Source organism: Mus musculus, chromosome 11, assembly GCF_000001635.26.
Source record: "Mus musculus strain C57BL/6J chromosome 11, GRCm38.p6 C57BL/6J".
Taxonomy (NCBI): Eukaryota; Metazoa; Chordata; class Mammalia; order Rodentia; family Muridae; genus Mus; species Mus musculus.
In genome coordinates this window covers 72,552,106-72,572,264 of record NC_000077.6, presented here as the reverse complement: position 1 = coordinate 72,572,264, position 20,159 = coordinate 72,552,106, and the positions used below count along the sequence as shown (strand labels likewise).

The 20,159-nt window shown below is 45.2% G+C and overlaps 1 long non-coding RNA gene across 2 annotated transcripts in view; it reads left to right on the top strand.

Moving 5' to 3' along the window:
- The window catches only part of Gm51906, a 43,347-nt gene extending 34,899 nt beyond the window's left edge, over positions 1 to 8,448 (top strand). Inside the window, exons 3-4 of one of the 2 annotated variants that reach the window (XR_003949712.1) lie at positions 1,051 to 1,448; positions 7,840 to 8,448. This is a non-coding gene — a long non-coding RNA (predicted gene, 51906). Of the gene's footprint in view, positions 1 to 1,050; positions 1,765 to 7,839 lie in introns of those variants that run through there. The other variant, XR_003949713.1, reaches the window with a different exon arrangement.
- Positions 8,449 to 20,159: the final 11,711 nt, after the last annotated feature.

Below are 20,159 nucleotides of genomic sequence, written 5' to 3'. Positions count from 1 at the left end.
TCAGGGATTGGTGGGGTTTTTTGTGGGAAGGAAGCTCAGAGATTGGTGGGTTTTCGTGCTCAGGAATTGGTAGCTTTTTTTTTTTTTCTCCTTCCTTCCCCCTTTCTCTACATGGGTCCATGAGTTAGGATGGTGTCTTAGTCAGGGTTTCTATTCCTGCACAAAACATGACCAAGAAACAAGTTGGGAAGGAAGGGTTTATTCAGCTTACACTTCCATACTGGTGTTCATCACCAAGGAAGTCAGGACTGGAACTCAAGCAGGTCAGGAAGCAGGAGTTGATGTAGAGGCCATGGAGGGATGTTCTTTACTGGCTTGCCTCCCCTGGCTTGCTCAGCTTGCTTTCTTATTGAACCAAGACTGCCAGCCCAGAGATGGTCCCACCCACAAGGGGCCTTTCCCCCTTGATCACTAATTGAGAAAATGCCTGACAGTTGTATCTCATGGAGGCATTTCCTCACCTGAAGCTCCTTTCTCTGTGATAACTCCAGCTGTGTCAAGTTGACAGGAAACCAGCCAGTACAGATGGGAAGTTCTTCCCAGTCTCAGGTGGCTTTGGCTGAGGCACCAATTCTCTGGAGCTGCTTGGGGAGGCTGGAGAGAAGGGGCTGACATTGCACAGCTCCTGTGATGGCTGCACACTGAGGAGGTGTCTAGGTGCCACCATTTTGACAGGTCCTGTGGGAACATCTATGGTGACTGTAAGCTAGGGCAGAAGGGTGGGGGGACAGCAGCTGCTGCTTTGATTACTTTTGTAGCACACTGCTTTAGGGACTGCAGAACCAACTCCTGAACGTTGTCCTTTGCCTTGTACTCATACACTGTGGAACGTGGAACACACACACACACTTTACATTTAAAACAACAACAACCACCACCATAGCAAACTAAAGAAAACCCTGAGACCCCAAGTAGTTGATCATAGGGTTTTCCCTTCATGGTTGGAGCCTATAAACTCTGCTGGTTTGCAACTTGGCCCACAGCCTCTTGGCATCTTAGTTGATAGTAGCTTTTTGGTTTGTTTAAGAAAAACACATTTCTCTCTTCTAGGTGGAAGGTTCATCATATGAGGATTGCTTCTTCCTCATCATAGACTTTACAGTATGGATGCTGTGCCCTGTCCTACAAGGTTCATGTGGGTGAGCACCAGTAGCCTGCCCAGGAAAAAGACACACTCCTCACTACCGGAAGTGGGGTTGAAGAAGGCCTCTTCCTTTTTTCCAGCATCCTTAGTCCCAAGTCACACTGATATAAAGGAGGGTTCTGAGCTTTGGTACTGAGGCTACTCGTGCCCAATGTATAGATGGAAAGACAGAGTCTAGCCTGGGTCCAACCTCTACTTCAGCGCCTGGGGAAAGCTGTCGTTCTAGACCCCCACCATGTAGCACACACCGTACCTTCAATTTCTGGAGCACGTCGAAGTGCACTGACCGCGGATCAGCAGGCCGGTAGGTTTCTGTTTTCTACTTAGTTTTTGGTGCCATCTGGTGGCCACGGTTCATCATAGCTCTGATTTGCTTCAAAGGCTTCTGACAAGCAAAGCACCTAGGCAATCATTTCCTTTGTCATCTTCCCATTTTGTTTGGGAGGTTCGGAAGACTTCCGGAAGCCACACCCACTTCCTATGGTCAGCGGGATCTAGCGCTGGGATGGACTTGCTAGCAAGCGACCATGGCCGTACTACGACATCTGCCTTGCTTTTTCTTTTTCTTTCTTTTTTGTTTGTTTTTGAGACAGAATCTCTCTCCCTCTCCCTACCCTCCTCTCCTGTGAATCTTCATGTGCACATGCACACGAACACACACACACACACACACACACACACACACACACACACACAGAGGAGTGCATCCCTAAAATAAAATAAAAAGTAAATAGGGGCTAGTGAAGTAGTTTAGTGTATAATATCAAATATGAGTCATTTTTGTTGAAAACTGTAGAACTTGTGTTTGGAACAAAGAAGTCAAAGCATTTTATCTCTCCCACTTTGTAAGCAGGGGTTATATATCTTTCCCACCTCCTCTCTCCTATCCCCCACCCCTGCCAGTTAAACCTTTGTTAACACAGAGGGCCCCTGTTGCGGTTCAGTAACCTGATGACCTGGAGAAGTGACCCTTTTCCCCAGGGAGCAGTGACCTCTTTCATTTCCTGTACTTACGCCAGTTCTTTTCCTTTCTTTTTCGACAGGGTTTCTCTGTGTAGCCCTGGCTGTCCTGGAACTCACTCTGTAGACCAGGCTGGCCTCGAACTCAGAAATCCGCCTGCCTCTGCCTCCCAAGTGCTGGGATTAAAGGCGTGGGCCACCACTGCCTGGCTATGCCAGTTCTTTTCAAACTAGCCAAATGAATAAGACTGTGCACTGGGCAGGTGAAGAAAAGACCAACTCACAACCTGCATTAGAATAGAAATCAAGGGCATTTCCTGTCTCTTTGTGCTCACTCTTCCGAGCACAAAGTAAAGTTTCAAGAGTAAAGTTTTGCCGTGTCCGCTGGAGTGGTGGTCTCTTTCTTTGCGACCATGAGCTTATTTCTATCAATTGATAAAGGCATTTATTTGCTGCCAATTGTGATGATCTGAGACCCACACGGTATGAACTCTCACAAGTTGTCCTCTGACCTCCACACACATGGCTGAACGTACATATATGTACACTCAATAAATGTGATTTGAAAATGGTAATGATAAGTTGTGTTGGGTCTCAGAACTCAGGTTAAATGGCTGACAGAAGTGCCTAATAACATAACAAAATGCCTTTAATCCCAGCACTCAGGAGGCAGGTGGATTTCTGAGTTCGAGGCCAGCCTAGTCTACAAAGTGAGTTCCAGGACAGCCAGGACTATACAGAGAAACCCTGTCTCGAAAAACCGAAACAAAAAACAAACAAACAAACAAAAAACAAAAACAAAAATAACATACCAAAGCAGCTGCTGGCCTGCCTTCCGAGCATCACCAGTTATCTGTGCTCCTCCCAGCATTTCTCGCTCCGCCCCCTACCTTAAACCCCTCCCTCCCGGGGGCTGGGATTCTGCTTCCCTTCCCCTTGCAAGATCCCTTGTAACAGTGGTTTTGGCTACTCCAATCTGTCAGCAGCTCCTCTCTTGCTTTCCCTCCTCTCTCCTCTCATGGTCTAGCTTAGTCGGCCAGCCACGTTCAGTCTGGTCTCATTCCTCTGCCTGCTTTTCCTCTTATATCTACAATAAAAAAAAAATCTTCTCTATACTTTAGTAGTCATGTTTGTTTCATTTTTTCATGCAGTTGGTTAACACATTTAGACTATAGAAAATACAGTTTGTTTATTCTCCTAGCTCCAGTTTGAAGGCATTAAATAAAACTAGTACATGCATTCTTTTTTGTTGTTTGTTTTTTGTTTTTGTTTTGTTTTTGTTTTTTTCAAGACAGGGTTTCTCTATATAGCCCTGGCTGTCCTGGAACTCACTTTGTAGACCAGGCTGTCCTCGAACTCAGAAATCCGCCTGTCTCTGCCTCCCGAGTGCTGGGATTAAAGGCATGCACCACCACACCCGGCTAATTTTTATTTTTTTATTATTTTTATTATTATTTTTTATTTTTTATTATTTTTTTTGGTTTTTTCAAGGCAGGGTTTCTCTGTATAGCCCTGGCTGTCCTGGCGCTCACTTTGTAGACCAAGCTGGCCTCGAACTTAGAAATCCGCCTGCCTCTGCCTCCCAAGTGCTGGGATTAAAGGCGTGCGCCACCACCGCCCGGCTTAATTTTTATTTTTTATTTATATGAGTACGCTGTCGCTGTCTTCAGACACACCAGAAGAGGGCATCAGATCACATTACAGATGGTTGTGAGCCACCATGTGGTTGCTGGGAATTGAACTCAGGATCTCTGGAAGTGCAGTCAGTGCTCTTAACCGCTGAGCCATCTCTCCCCAGCCCCTTTAATTTTTTTAAGTGATTTATTTGTTTTATATTATATTATATTTATGTATGAGTGCTCTATCTGCATGTACATCCTGAATGCCAGAAGAGGATAACAGATCTCATTACAGATAGCTGTGAGCCACCATAGGTTACTGGGAATTGAACTCAGGACCTCTAGAAGAACAGCCAGCAACTACTAAGCTATTTCTTCAGCCCTCTGACTCATCTCTCTAGCTCTAATTTTTGGTTTTTGAGACAAGGTCTCATATAGCCCAGGCTGTTTTTGAACTTTCTATGTAGTCAAGAATGGCATTTAGTTTTAAATTTTATTCTATGGGCCTTTTGTACTATATGCATGCAGTGCCCATGGAGGCCAGTGGATGCTTTGAACTAGAAAGAGTCAATTGTGAGCCACAATGTGGGTGCTGGACCTGGGTCCTTTGGAAGAGCATCAAGTGTTTGTTTGTTTGTTTATCTCTCATATATTATATCCTAGCTGCAGTTTCCTCTCCCTTTCCTCCCCCCAACCGCATTTCCCTCACATCCACCCCACCTCCACCTCCCCTCAGAAAAGAGCAGGCCTCCCAGGGGCATCAACCAAACAGATTACAATAAGACCAGGCACATATTCTCACAGCAAGTCTGGAAGAAGCAACCCAATAGGAAGAAAACGGTCCCAGAGGCAGGCAAAAGAGTCAAAACCAGCCTCCACTCCCACGGTTAGAAACCCCACAAGAGCACTGAGCTACAAAATCATAACATATATGCAGAGGACCTAGGTCAGACCCATGCAGACTTCCTGATCTCTGTGAGCCCACTTGAGTCCCAGTCTGTTGGCAAAGTTCTCGTGATGTCCTTGACCCCCTCCCCCGCACCCCCCCCCCCCCCGGCGTGCAGAACTCTTCGAGCTAGCTAGCTCTGCCTAATATTTGTCTGTGGGACTCTCCATTGAACCCAGGGCTTAGTGTACTCCAGGCAAACGTTCTACCAACTGAGCTGTCTCTGGCCCCACAGAAGGGTATTTTAAGGTGATGCAGAGGAGAGACTGCAGAGGCCTGGTGATTAGGGAGGTAAGGTTGATGGTGTTCCACTGAGCTTGATGAATGACGCGTGGGAAGAGGGAGACCAACAGAGTGGAACAATGGAGTAGGCGTGTGGGAAGGAGTAGCTGAGGAGAGAAGAGTGGGGAGTTGAGGTGGACACAGGAGGGGCCTAAGATGAGTTGGTGGAAGGTGAAGGCGTCTGTCTGTCTGTGTGTTTCCTCTTTCCTTCCCCAGAGAGTGCAGAGCGGCAGTGGAGGGGCTTTGAGGACAGGCAACTTGCTGCAGTGGAGCGGAGGATGGGAAGGCAAGCCTCCCGGGGAGGGAGGGAGTTTTCTGGGCACTGCCTTGCACCTGCTGGAGTTTCGTGGGATGAGTTTACAATGAGTTCCCTGCAAGCACGGTCTGTTCTTCCTCTTTGGTTCCATCTAGCTGTGTGGGTGCAGGTGTGAAATGGAGGGCTGGGGCGGGGGCTTTGGCAGATCAGCCAAGGGAGGAGAAACCTGGGAGAAGAGCTATGGGTGATGATAGAGACCTATCATGAATCGGCAAAAGAGGGAGTGAGAAAACAGGTCCTGATGGCTAGGGACCATGGCATGCGCTCAGGAGCTTCGAGGTTCCCATGGACTGTAGTAGGACTAAGGAGAGTGCCACGGTGTAGGGAGGAGAACGATGGGGCGATGGGGCGTTTTGATCTGGGGGTGAGGGGTGGGGGCGGGGGAGTATGTGCTTTAAGTCATGAGTCTAAAGGTGGTGCTGATGTGGGTAATCCTCATGGGATTGCTAGGGTAACGTGATTGTTTACAAGAGGGTCCAGAGGTCCAGATGGTGAAAGGGCCATCTCTGTGGCTGGTGATATCACCTGAATGGGTCACCAGGGAAGATAGAAAGAGAGTAAACTACTATCCAAGTCCTAGGAAAATTAGGGATGACTAGGAAGCCTACAGAGACCATGGCAAGGAAGCCAGGGAGGAAAACCATATGGCCGGGTCTGTTGCTGTGACCATCATAGAAATTAGAGATGGTTTTATTTTAATTAATATAATTTTAAAATTTCTTTGAAAAAGTCACTTTTTTAAAAAGAGGAGATGTATCTCTCTTTTAAGATTTATTCGTTAATTTTATGTACGTGAGTTCACTGTCACTCTCTTCAGACACACCAGAAGAGGGCATCAGATCCCATTACAGATGGTTGTGAGCCATCATGTGGTTGCTGGGATTTGAACTCAGGACCTCAGCAGTCAGCGCTCGTAACCGCTGAGCCATCTCTCTAGGCCAAAGTTACATACTTTTGTTGATCATATTCACCCCTTGCCCCCTGCCTCCAATTCTCCTGAACCGCTTCCCAGCTCCATGTTTTCTTCTCTTTAGTAACTCTCTGAGGCCTGTGTGTTCTTGGTTTTGGGATATTCACTGGAACATTAGTAATCTATCAGCGGTAATACTCCCAAAGAAAAATGACTCTTTTTTTAGTAGCCATCAACTGACAACAGGTCTTCAACCAGGGGTGGGGTCTTGTGAGCCCCTCCCTCATCTGTGTTAGAATTTGATGGGTTAAACCTTGTATCTGTGAATCTGTGAATCTAACACCTGTGTGGTGTCAAAGGGACAGCGTTTCACAGCCTCGCTCCCATCCTTCTGCTCCTACACTCTTCACAGCCTCTCTTCTGAAGTTTTCCCGGAGCCCTGGAAACGGAGTAGGGGTCGATTCAACCCACTTAGGGCTGAGTGCCTTGCAGTCTCCTCTCAGCGCTTGGACCAGTTATGAGTCTCTGAATTAGCCACTGCCCACAGACCAAGGCTGGGAGCAGCAGGCATTTATGGAGTAAATTGCTGATACAACTGAGGCCAGCCTGGTCTACAAAGTGAGTTCCAGGACAGCCAGGGTTATACAGAGAAACCCTATCTCAAAAAAAAAAAAAAAAAAAAAAAAAAAAAAGAAAAGAAAAAGAAAAAGAAAAAGGAGACAGGATGTCATTAGCTTTCTATGTAGACCAGGCTAGCCTCAAACTTCCAGACATTTGCTAGCTTCAGCCTGTGAAATTCTGGGATTAAAGGTCTGCACACTACACCCAGCTTATCTATTTTTGAGACAGGGTCTCTCTATGTAGTAGCCTTACTGACACCATTAACCATATATCTTTCTTTTTATTTTAGACTTTAAAATTTCTTTTCTTTTTAAAATTTTATTTATTTGTTTGTTTGTTTGTTTTTGTTTTCGAGACAGGGTTTCTGTATAGCCCTGGCTGTCCTGGAACTCACTCTGTAGACCAGGCTGTCCTCGAACTCAGAAATCTGCCTGCCTTCCCAAGTGCTGGGATTAAAGGCGTGCACCACCACCGCCCAGCTTAAAATTTATTTTTTGTGTAAGTGTTTTATCTGCATGTGTACATGTTCACCATATGTATACTTATTGCCTGTGGAGGTCAAAAGAGGGCATCGGATGTGGGAGAACTGGAGTTATGGGTGGTTGTGAACCATCATGGGGGTGCCGGAAACTGTGAAAGTCCTGTGCAAGAGCAGCAGGTGCTCTTAACTGACCTCTCTCCAGCCAGCAGGAAAGAATGTAGACTTTTTTTGTTTTTGCTTTTTTTAAATTAATTAATTAATTAATTAATCAATTAATTAATTATATGTGTATACGCTGTAGCTATCTTCAGATACTCCAGAAGTTTTCAGATTTTTGTTATGGATGGTTGTGAGCCACCATGTGGTTGCTGGACCTTTGGAAGAGCAGTCGGTGCTCTTAACCACTGAGCCATCTCACCAGCCCCCGAGGTACAGCATCTTAAGACCACTCTAAATTTACTAAGAAACTTTCTCACATTTTACCACGTCCTGGCTGACATTGCTTTTAATGGCCACAGGATGTCGCTCTCTACTGAAACCTGGAATTAATCTGTCTACAGGACTCCCTGATGAAAGATACTGTCTGCAATTCTGCTGTGCTCAGTCAGCTAGGAGGACCCCGGGCATGAAATCCTGTGACCCTCAGCTTTCAACAGCTGCTTCTGCTGTACCCTTTATGCCATCAGGACCCCTGCTGAAAACCACAACTGGTTTCTGCCACCTCAGATTTCTTCCTTGGGAATCCACACCATAACGTTTGGTTCTTTTGTTTTTGTTTTGTTTTCTGAGACAGGGTCTCACTACATGGGTTTGGCTAGCCTAGAACTTGCTATGTAGACCAGGCTGGCCTCTGCCTTCCAAATGCTTGGGTTAAAGGCATTAGGAGGTTAAGAGCACACCTCCTTTTCCAGGGAATATGGCTGTTCATTCCTTGTAGGCAACTGACTTTCTCAGGCTCCTGTAGGCTCCAGCCGAGGAAGATGTTTCCTCACCTAACAGACATATATTCATTCCCGTTCTCTGCCCTCCTCTTTTCTCTAGAAGCCCAGGATACTCTTGAACTCGCAATGTAGCTGAGTTTAGCCTTGAACTCCTGATCTTGCTAAGTGATAGGGTTATAGACAAGTGTCACCACATCTGGCTTATATATGTATATATGAATCTGCCTAGAGATTTTACTTTATTGTTTTTTTTTCCAAGATAGGGTGGTTCTGTGTAGCCCTGATTGTCCTGGAACTCACTCTGTAGACCAGGCTGGCCTCTGCCTTCTAAGTGCTGGGATAAAATAAAGGCTTGCATCAATACCACCTGGGGAGATTTTATTTTTATTTTTTGTTATTAATTAAAAGTTATTTTCAATTGTTGTATACGTACACATGATATGTGCATACAAGAATGGCAAGGTGTGCATCTGAAGGCCGGTAGGATATGTTTGTGAGTTAGCTCGCTTCTCCTACATTTACATGGGTTCTAGACACTGAGCTCAGACTTGCGAGGCTTGCACAGGAAGTGCCATTGCTGACTGAGCCATCTTACTGTCCTATTTTTGTTTAAAATTTATATATTTTTATTTTATGTGTGTTGTATTTTGCATGCATATATGGCTGCCCGCCATATGTGCAGTACCTGAAGAGGACAGAAGAAGTCATAAGTCCTCCCAGAACTGGAGTTTCATATGGTTGGAAGGTGCTGTGTGCAAGCAGAGAGCAGAACTTGGGTCCTCTGGAAGAGCAACCAGTGCTTTCAACCACTGAACCACCTCCCCAGCTCCCTACGTGTGTGTGGCTGTATAATTGGCTTGTGTGAGTTCAGTGCCCTAGAGACCAAAAGTGGGTGTCAGATCCCTGGTGTGGTGAGTCTCCTGATGGAGGTGCTGGGGATATAACTCCTGTTCTGTGAATAGGCAGTGGCTACTTGTAACTGTTGAGTTGAGCTTCTCTCCAGTCCCTCAGCTTCCCTTTTTTTTGAGACAGGGTCTCTGGTAGTTCAGCCTTGAACTTGCTATGTGTTTGAGAATGACCTTGAATTTCTGATATGATCTTCCAACCTCCAACTTTCCAGTACTGAGATCATAGACATGTGTCACCACATCTGGTTTATCCAATAACCATTTTCTTCTTCATGGACAGAGGTAGACTCCTGTGGTGTCCATCTTTCAAGCTTCTCTTGCTGCCAGAGCATTGGCTTGTGCTTTTATCTTGCTTCATAGGGTCTAGGAGAGAGCCACTTGGAGGGTTTCTAGTAAAGATCTTGGGCATTTTTTTTCCCTGATGAATACACACACACACACACACACACACACACACACGTATCGGAATTACTCTGCTCTCCTCTTGCATGTTTGATGAAAAACCTTAGAATGTGAGTGTGTAGCCAGCTCCAACAAGCTTCAAACCCTGCTGTTCTTGTCACTGGGTCCTGGCCACCACCGTGGGTCAAGGACAGACTTTGTGACTGATGGAGTGTTGCTGGAATCCTAGTTGTTTTAGCCTTTGTTGGTTGCCTCTGAGGAAGCTAGCCTCCACACGGGGAGGACATTCAAGCAGGGCCCTGTACAGGGTCCCTGTGGGGAGGGAAGCAGCAGCACCCACTTTTCAGTTACATGAGTGAGCAACTTCTAGCCTCATGGGGCCTTTGAGTTTTCTGCTGCCGGGAGCCCTCACTGCAGTGATACCCCCAACCCCCAGCCACCATCTTGCCTACTCCTGACTCCCTACCAGCTGAACCATGGGACAGAATACATGACTGCTGGAATCTAAAACTGTAAGCTTTGGGGGGATTTGCTAAAGCACCATAGATATGTCACCAGAGGCTTGCCTGTAAGACTTCCAAGAGAAGCCTGGCATGGTGACATATGTCTTTAGTCTCAGCACTTGGAAGGCAGGGGCAGAGGCAGAGGCAGAGGCAGAGGCAGAGGCAGAGGCAGAGGCAGAGGCAGAGGCAGAGGCAGAGGCCAGAGAGGCCAGAGAGGCCAGAGAGGCCAGAGAGGCCAGAGAGGCCAGAGAGGCCAGAGAGGCCAGAGAGGCCAGAGAGAGAGGCCAGAGAGGCCAGAGAGGCCAGAGAGGCCAGAGAGGCCAGAGAGGCCAGAGAGAGAAGCCAGAGGGCAGAGGGCAGAGGGCAGAGGGCAGAGGGCAGAGGGCAGAGGGCAGAGGCAGAGGCAGACAGATTTCTATGAGTTAGAAGCTAGCCTGGTCTGCATAGCAAGTTCCAAGCCAGTCAAGGCTATATAGGGAGATGATGATGATGATGGTGATCCTCCTCCTCCCCTTCCTCCCCTTCCTCCTCTCTCTCTCTCTCTCTCTCTCTCTCTCTCTCTCTCTCTCTCTCTAAGACTTCAGAGAGAAAAACAGGACCATGGACCATGATGACTTTGTGTCGCCCCTAAGCTAATGAACCACGAAGAAGCCGACTTCTCCACTTGTCATGAAACAGAATTCACATCCTTGTCTAGCTGCTGACCCATCTGCTGTTATTTGGACCTCGAGCTTCCTTATCTTCAAAAGAAGACCCTTGGGGATTTCTAAAAAGTATTTGCCTGGTGACTTTCTATCACTTTTTATCCTGTGAGGCTGGAAATTTCTTTCTTTCCTTTTTTTCATTAAAAAAAAAAAAAAGTCAGGTGTTGTAGTGCACGCCTTTTATCCCAGCACTCAGGAGGCAGAGGCCTGAGGGTCTTTGTGAGTTCAAGGCCTGTCTGGTCTACATAGTGAGTTCCAGGTCAGTCAAGCTAACACAGTGAGACCCTGTCTAAATTTGTAAAACATTGAATTTGGTATTATTATTGTATGTATGTATGTTAATAATGTGTGTGTGTGTGCCTCTGTGTGAGTGTGTGTGCACATATGCCACAGTGAACTTGTGGAGGCCAGAGAACATATTTGGGAGTTGGTTCTCTTCCACTGTGGGATTCAGGGATCCAATCAGGTTGTTGAACTCATGCTTTGGGCAAATGCTTTTCCCTATGAGGAGACATCTTGCTGGCTCTCTCTGTCTCTTTTGTCTTGTTTTTCTTTATTTACATTTACTGTGTGTGTGTGTGAGACACAGGTGCCACAGTCCATGTGTAGTAAGAGAAGAACTGGTGGGTATCAGTTCCCTCCTTCCGCCACACGGGTCACAGGAGTCAAGCTCGAGTTGCCAACAAGCACTCATGGTGTTGGTTGGTTTTGGAGACAGGGTTTCTCTGTGTAGCCCTGGCTGTCCTGAAACTCACTCTGTAGACCAGACTGGCCTCAAATTCACAGAGATTTGCCTAAGTGCTGGAATTAAAGATATGTGACATCACACACACACACAGTGTGTATATATATCACCCTTCAACCTGATTATCTTTGTTTTACTTTCAGTCTCTGAATTTGCCCAGAAAATTCAGGTGACCTCGCAAGGGCTGTCCTCCTGTGATGAGCGTTTTTTTACTTAACAATGATTTTAAGGTTCATTTTATGAGATGTGTCTGAAGCTGATTGTATCAATAAAGATAACTCACATCTTTTTTTATTTTCTCTGAGACAGAGTTTCTCTGTGTATCCTTGGCTGTTCTGGAACTCACTCTGACCTCAAACTCAGATATTTGCCTACTCTGCCTCCAAGTTCTGGGAAAAAGGTGTGTGCCACCACTGTCGGCTGAGAATTCACAAGTTTTAAACTCATCTATAGCATGTGTCTGCATGTTCTTTCTTTCTCTCTCTCTTTCTTTCTCCTTTTAAAACATTGTTTGTTTGTTTGTTTATTGTGTACGAGTACACTGTAGCTGTCTTCAGACATACCAGAAGAGGGTATCGGATCTTATCTCATAACCTATTACTGATGGTCATGAGCTACCATGTGGTTGCTGGAAATTGGACTCAGGACTTCTAGAAGAGCAGTTTGTGCTCTTAACCTACTGAGCCATCTTTCCAGCCCCTCCCTCCCTCCCTCCCTCCCTCCCTCCCTCTCTTCTGCCTCTGCCTCTCTCTCTCTCTCTCTCTCTCTTTCTTTCTTTCTTTCTTTCTTTCTTTCTCTCTTTCTCTCTTTCTCTCTTTCTCTCTTTCTCTCTTCCTCTCTTCCTCTCTTCCTCTCTTTCTCTCTTTCTCTCTTTCTCTCTTTCTTTCTTCTTTCTTTCTGAGACAGGTTCTCACTGTGCCAGGCTAGCTGTTAGTTTCTAGACACAAATGACCCTCCCATGCCAACCTTCTGAATTTCAAGGACTAATATGTATTTCCACTGTGCTGGGATCTTTCCCTTTTAAGGCTGAGTACTATTCTATTGTATTTATATATTACATTTTATACATTCATTTATTGATAATTTTTTTCTTTTCTTTTCTTTTTCTTTTTTTTTTTTTTTGTTGAAACAGGATATATCTAGGCTGTCCTGCAACTGGGTCTTCCTGCCTCAGCCTGCTGAGTGCTGGGGTTATAGGAGTGAACCCACCATGCCTGGTTTCACTTCCATCCTTTTGGGTACATACCAGAAACACACATTTAATTTTGAGGGAATGTGATTTTTGAACACTTTTTTTTTATCTCAGTGTGTCTAATCCACAGTGTTGAGTCTCACATTGCTTGGTGAGTCTGCCTCTGTCCCACAAGGCTTGGCAGCCAGCACGAGGCACTCCTTCCGAGTCCCTTTTCTGTGTTGGGAGCTTCAGATCCTATACAAGTTGTGTTCCAAGGCCAAGGCTTTCTTCCTTAAAGGAATATTTCCAAGGCTGAGGATATGGCTCGGTAGGTAAAGGCCTGAGCTGCCCAAGCCTGACCACCCAAGGAGCCCACATTAAAACAAACAAACAAACAAACAAACAGACTAGGTGCATGGCACAAACCTGTAATCCTACTGTGAGATGAGGGACAGAGCAAGGAGATTCACCTGGAAACTAGCCTGGAGTCACATGCAACAGCAGAAACAAGAGAGACCCAACCTCAGTAAGGTGGGGGTTGAGAACCTAGCTTGAAAGCCGTTGCTTCCCCTCCCTCAAGCTAAATAAATGCATTTTTAAAAAACCGATAAGTCCTGTTAATGACCATGTGGATATTTTTCTGTTCTCTGAAAAGCAGGACTTCCTGGTCTTAGCTCCAGTGTGGAATGCTGAAAGGCAGCCATAGATATTTTCCTTCCCCTCTGGGAGACACCAGTGGAATGGATCTTGATGAGAGCTGTTGTGGGATGTCTGTCCTCTGGGAGCCTCAGATGTACACAGACCAAGAAGCTGAGAAGACCTTCGAGGGCCAAACAGTTCCCTCCACCAACATGCCTCTCAGGGCTCAAAAAGAGATGAGGACAACTTCCCACTGTCCCCTCACAGTGATAAAACCCAGGCTTTGCTCCAAACCCAGTGTACTATGCCATCCTCCAGTCCTGGTGTCTCTCTCTCTCTCTCTGTGTATGTGCGTGTATGACTATGAGATACTCTTTAGGGGATTTCCAAGATGCCTCTAGGCAAAGCCTCTTTCATCTACGACCTCACTAGAGGCAAATCCCTGAGACCTTGTGTTGGGAAAGCTGGTTCTGGGAGGTCAGGGTCTAAAACTATAGGTCATTTTCTAAGGTCATTCTCCTGGCCAACAGCCAACCTCCCTGATTTGACTAACTCCCTGGACTTTGTCGTCACGAGGCCACTTTAGTCCCTCACAACATAGTGACAAAAGGTGAGGGCTGAGCAGATTGGCATGATGGGGCTGCTCTGTTCTGATGATACTCAGTAGACCGTGTTAACATTGCTATGTAGCTTGCACAAGTGTGTGCGTGTAGGCAGGTGCTAGTGTGCCTTGAATTCCTGTGTTTATACTAATGATGGAGTTCAGCCTGTGGCCTGAGACCAAAGTATGTGTGCTGGGGAAACTCCATTTTATTTAACAGAAACACAGCGCTTTCTCCATTCCAGCCAGTCACTATGGTAACCCCCAAAGGACAGCATGGTCTGACCAGTGGTAGGGTGTACATCAGTGACTGGCCACAAAACTCCAACATGGGCAACACAGCAGACCCCTCCCTCCTTCCCTCCCTCCCTCCCTTCCTTCTTTCCTTCCTTCCTTTTTTGTTTGTTGAGACAGAATCCCAACTGGTAGCCCAGTCTGGCCTTGAATGTACAACCATCCTCCTGCCATAGCCTCCTAGTGCTGGAATTATAGGCATGCAATTCATGTCCTGTTGTAAGACACTGGGTTTGTTGTTATTGTTTTGTTTTGTTTTGGAGATGTTTTTGTTTTGAGACAGGGTTTCCCATAGCCTGGGCTGACTGTGAACTCCCTATGTAGTCAAAAGTGACACTGAATTATTGATTTTCTACACTTTACCTCTCAAGTGCTGGACTACAGGCATGAACCACACCTAGCTGAGGCCATGTTCTGTCTGTCTGTCTGTCTGCCTGCCTGCCAGTTTATCTATCTATCTATCTTCCTTCCTTCCTTTTTTCCTTCTTTTTTTTTCCTTTCTTTAGACAGGTTCTCACCATATAGCTCTGTAGGCCAGGCTGTTCTGGAACTCACAGAGATCCACCTACCTCTGCTTCCCAAGCGCTAGAATTAAAGGTATGTGCCACCACACCTGGCTCTTTCTCCTTCCTTCCTTCCTTCCTTTCTTTCTTTCTTTCTTTCTTTCTTTCTTTCTTTCTTTCTTTCTTTCTTTCTTTCAGATAGTGTCTCACTATGTGCCCCTGGCTCAATATGTAGACAAGGACTACACAAAGGTCTGCCTGCTTCTGCCTCCCAAATGATGGAATTAAAGGTGTGCTTCACCCACTCCCAGCTTTTTTTAAAAATATATTTTTAACGTTATTCTTATTTATGTGTATGTCTGTGTGCCTGCTTGCCTGCATGTGCACCACGTTCATTCATTGTCCAAGGAAGCCAGACCAGGGCATCAGATCCCCTGGAGTTAGAGGTATCTTTTTTTTTTTTTAGCTGCCTGATGTGAATGTGGGGAACTTAACTCAGGTCTTCTGCAAAAGCAGCAAACACTCTCAACCAGTGAGCTGTTTCTCTAGACTCTTCTTTAAAATAAAAACAGTGTTATTGTTGTTTATACTATGTGTGTGTGTGTGTGTGGGGGGGGTGTGAACAGGTCACAGCAAGCATGTGGGAGACCAGAGATAACTTAGTGAAGTTGTTCCTTCACTCAGCCTTTCCGTTCTGCTGATGGAACTCGATCATCAACTTGCTTGTGCGTCGAGTACTTTTACCTGTCGTACAAACTTACTGGCCCAGGAGATCCTGTTTTTTAATAATAATTTTAAGAAGGGCAGGGTATGGTGACAAAAGTTCTAGACAGGCTTTGAGCATGAACATTATCTTATTTAAGCCACAAAAGCCCTGTGATATACATCCTGTGTTATCTCCACTTTACAGATGAGGAAATACAGAGATTAGTGATTGGCCTAAAATCACTTGGCCATGGTAACAAGACTGATCCTGGGACTGCACCTCCCCCAGGATGTCTACAGATGTGACTGTTGCTGGCCCTGATTTGGAACTTCTTTGAGTCCCAGACCACATGGGGTATGTGGTCAATGGCAGATGCCAAGAACCCACCACCACCATCAGCACCACCATCAGCACCACCATCACCATCACCATTGCAGTTAGCGCCATCCCAGCAGCTGTATCCAGCTCTCTTTAGCGCTTCCTGTGGCCAGGCGCGGTGCTATCACTATGGCCCTCGGCAATACATCGTACTGTTCTCACACAGAAGGCGCAGAAAGGCCTTGTCCAGGAAGTGAGAAAATTGGAATTTGAATCCCAGCCTGCCACAGTAGACAGCTCACTCCAGGGAGTTCAGTTTGTTTGCTTTATTTACTCATTTTTTTTGACAGTGGGCTTGAACCCGAGTGAGCGGTTCATCCTAAGTACCTCATCCTAAGTACCTCATCCTAAGTACCTCATTCTAAGTACCTCATCCTAAGTACCTCATTCTAAGTACCCGCTCAGCCACTGAGCTGCATACCCAGATGCTTTGTTTTGTTTTATTTTATTTGTTTTTATTCTATTTTTGATTTTTGAAGACAAGGTTTCTCTGTGTAGCCCTGCCGGTCCTGGAACTGACACTGTAAACTAGGCTGGTCTTGAACTCGGGGATTCACCTGCCTCTGCTTCCGGAGTGCTGGGGATTAAAGGCGCACCCCACCACCGTCCTATGTAACTATGTAGGTCATTATGTAGACCAGGCTGCCCTTGAATTCACAGATATCCAGCTGCCGCTGCCTCTGCCTCTTTAGTGCTGAGTTTTATTTTAATTTTTTGTTGTTGTTGTTTTTGCTTTGTTTTTGTTTGTTTGTTTGGTTTTTTGAGACAGGGTTTTTCTGTGTAGCCCTGGCTGACCTGGAACTCACTTTGTAGACCAGGTTGGCCTCGAACTCAGAAATCCACCTGCCTCTGCCTCCCGAGTGCTGGGATTACAGGCGTGTGCCACCACGCCCGGCTTTGTTTTGTTTTTGAAGACAGACTAGCTTCAAACTTTTTTTTTTTTTATAAAGATTTATTTATTGATTATATGTAAGTACACTGTAGCTGTCTTCAGACACTCCAGAAGAGGGCATCAGATTTCATTAGGGATGGTTGTGAGCCACTATGTGGTTGCTGGGATTTGAACTCTGGACCTTCAGAAGAGCAGTCGGGTGCTCTTACCCACTGAGCCATCTCACCAGCCCAGCTTCAAACTTTTAAAATTATTCTTTAATTTTTATTTTTTTAGATATTTAAAACACTAAAAATACCTTTTAAATTTTATGTGTATTAGTGCTTTGCTCTCACTCTGTGCATATACTACACTTTTCTGTGGGTGTTAACAAAACTCAGGCTCTCTGGAAGAGCAGCAGTCAGTGCTCATGACTACATTTCTCCAGTCCCTCCATACTTTATTGTTTAAAAATTGCCTCCAATTACAATTTTAAGAGTTTGGGGAAAACTTACCATGCTGAGGGAGTTAATAGACACATATAGAAGAGCAGACTCACGTTAAGAACATTAAAGGTAGCCGGGCATGATGGTGCACACCTTTAATCCTGGGGAAGCAAAAGCCAGCCTGGTCTACAAAGTGAGTTCCAGGACAGCCAGGGCTATACAGAGAAACCCTGTCTCAAAAAACCAAAACCAAACCAAAACCAAAAAAAAAAAAAAAACAAAAAAAAACCCATTAAAGGTAAAAGTTAATATCCATAGGCATTTATAGCTTCATGCCTCCATGAAGGACCAAAGAAGAAAAAATAGATAGTCCTACAGAGAAGTAAATGTTCCCAACTAACGTATATTCTGATTGGACTCCCAAAATTGAGGTAATGGTGAACATTTATTTATTTATGTTTACTTTATTTTATTTTTGGTTATTTGAAACAAGATTTTTGTTTAGCCTTGGCTGTCCTGGAACTAACTTTGTAGACCAGGCTAGCCTCAAATCTTCCTGCCTCTGCCTCCCGAGTGCTGGGATCAAAGGCACACACCACCTCTGCCCAGCTAGAATTTTATTAGCACAAATCAGCACGTAAAGCAGGGAGCAGGCAGCTGAGTGTGACTGTCACAGTTTTAATCCCAGCACTGAGAGGCAGAGGTAGGTGGATTGCCGTGAATTCAAGGCTAGCCTGGTCTACATTGTAGCAAGTTACAGGGCAACCAGAGCTACACAGTGAGACTGTGTCTCAAAAGCAAAAGCAAAAATATTGCATACAATTCTCAAAGGACTGATAAAAAATATAAAGAATGTTTATTCAATGAACTATTCTAATCAGGAAAGGAAAGAGAAGTCTCATGTGTTCCCAGACTAGACTGTGGTGTCTGCTCACGGGCATCCCTGTTCAGCTCAGCACAAGCAGGCTGATTGTCCCTGCTTCCTAGAGGTCACCATTTCGATGTGGACACCTGATTAGCAGAGTTCACTGTGGCCCCAGACTCCTGAGCTCCAGAAACACTTCTGCCCCTGGAGGAGCTGGAGTCACCTGTGCCTGTGCCACCATACCCGGTCTGCTTGAACAGGTATTGTTCACGCCTGTAATCTCAGTATGTAGAAGGCTAAGGCCAATTGTGAATTCAAGACCAGCCTGGGCTACATATTAAGTCTCTGCGTCCAAAACAAAACCAAACCAAAACAACTCCAAGAATGGTTGTGAAATTTGTATAACATAAAATCTTCCTTTTTTAAAAAAAAATAGTTTATTTAATGTATATGAGTACAATGTTGCTGTCTTCAGACACACCAGAAGAGGGCACCAGATCACATTACAAATGGTTGTGAGCTACCATGTGGTTGCTGGGAATTGAATTCAGGACCTCTGGAAGAGCAGTTAGTGCTCTTAACCGCTGAGCCACCTCTCCAGCCCCTATAACATAAAATCTTACGTTTAGTGGTTCATACCTGTAGTCTCAGCTACTTGGAAGACAGAGGCAACAGTATTGCCTAACCCTAGGAGTTCAGGGCTAGCCTGGTCAATATAGTAAGACTATATTGTATGTATATGTCTCTATATATGTATGTGTGTATATATGTATATATGTATATTATATATCTCTATAACATATATATTATATAATGTATGTAACACACACACACACACACACACACACACACACAATATGGGCTGGGCATACAGCACAGTGGTAAAGCCATTCTAGTATATGTAAGGTTCTGGATTCTATTTCGAGAACCAGAAAAATATTGAAAGCCTTTGTAAAGCAAATAACTCAGTGCTATTAGTACTATACAGTGTTGTGTGCCACTCCTGCTTCTAGCTCCAAACAGACTTGGCATTCATTAAGCTTTCTCTGCTCCCCTCCTGGCAACCAGTAATTTGCTGTCTCTATGGACACCTGTTAGGTGTTTCCAAGGAACGGAGCCATACGATGATGCTGTGACTGTTTGTGATTGGCTTCTCGGCCTTGTTCTTGAGGATCATCTGTGATGAGTTGTATTATTTCTGTTTATGATTGTATAATATCTCATTGTTTGGGCATGCTACAGCTTGCCTGTTTCTCAGATCTTTAGCATTTCTATTGTTTCCACTTATTATTATTTTAGTATTGCAACTATTGCAAAATTGAACCGAGGACCTCTGGCCTTTTGCATGCTATGCAAGCACTGTACCATTGAGATATAGCCCCAGCCATCTTTCTCTCTGACCTCTCTTCCCTCCCTCTGTTCCTCCCTCTGTTCCTTCTTTTCATATTGGAGATTGAATTCAGGGCCATGCACACACTACGACTATTACTCCACTCCTAGCTGCTTCTGTAGGTCTAGTCTTACTTCATATTTTCACTTTTATTTATATGCATATGTGTGCTGCTGCGAAGCTGGGTGTAAGGATATTTCTTTGAATCCCTGCTTTTCATTCTGCGGGGTATATACACGGAAGGCGCATTGCTTTTCATTCTGTGGGGTATGTACACGGAAGGCGCATTGCTTTTCATTCTGTGGGGTATGTACACGGAAGGCGCATTGCTTTTCATTCTGTGGGGTATGTACATAGAAGGCGCATTGCTGGATCCCATGACAGTTCTAGGCTCAACCTTTTGAGGACCACTAACCCTATCTCCTGTGGCTGCATCACCGACACTGCCCGTGTTTCAGCAGCCTGGCCCACACCAGTCATTTCCTCTCTTTATTGCCGTGGCTCAGTGGGTGTGAGGTGGTATCTCCTAGTGGTTTGGCCTTGCGTTTCTCTAAGTAATGTTGCATAGCCTTTCACAAGCTTGTTGGTCATTTGTGTATCTGTAGAGAAGCATCTACTCAAGTGCTTTGTACATTTTAAAGCCGGGTTGTCATTTTCTGACTTAACTTTTACTTAGAAATCATTTTAACGTACAGAAAGATTACAGTATAAGACCAGAAACACCATCTAACTTTTGCCTTAGGTTCATCTATTGCTAATGTTTTGCCTCATTTGCTTTACTTGACATTTTTACATGCTTGTATTTTATTT